The sequence below is a fragment of the Plasmopara halstedii genome (assembly GCF_900000015.1).
Source record: "Plasmopara halstedii genome assembly, contig: Scaffold_614, whole genome shotgun sequence".
Lineage (NCBI taxonomy): Eukaryota > Oomycota > Peronosporomycetes > Peronosporales > Peronosporaceae > Plasmopara > Plasmopara halstedii.
In genome coordinates this window covers 486473-486678 of record NW_020187532.1, presented here as the reverse complement: position 1 = coordinate 486678, position 206 = coordinate 486473, and positions in this window count along the sequence as shown.

Sequence of the window (206 nt, the reverse complement as noted above, 5' to 3'; positions counted from 1 at the left end):
AATTACGCTTCCTCAAGCGCTAAGCTACGGCAGCTCCGCTGCACTTGGTAGCACTTGTGTTCAATCTACATTTGAGTCGTTTAGACTGATCCTCTGTGAGGATGAAAGAACCTTCCTTGTTGCCCCAGGGCACGCAGGACGGGCTTACCAAGCTGATGTCATTGCTTGGCCTCGAGGGCGTGCAACACCTTGTGGCGCAAGGCCCT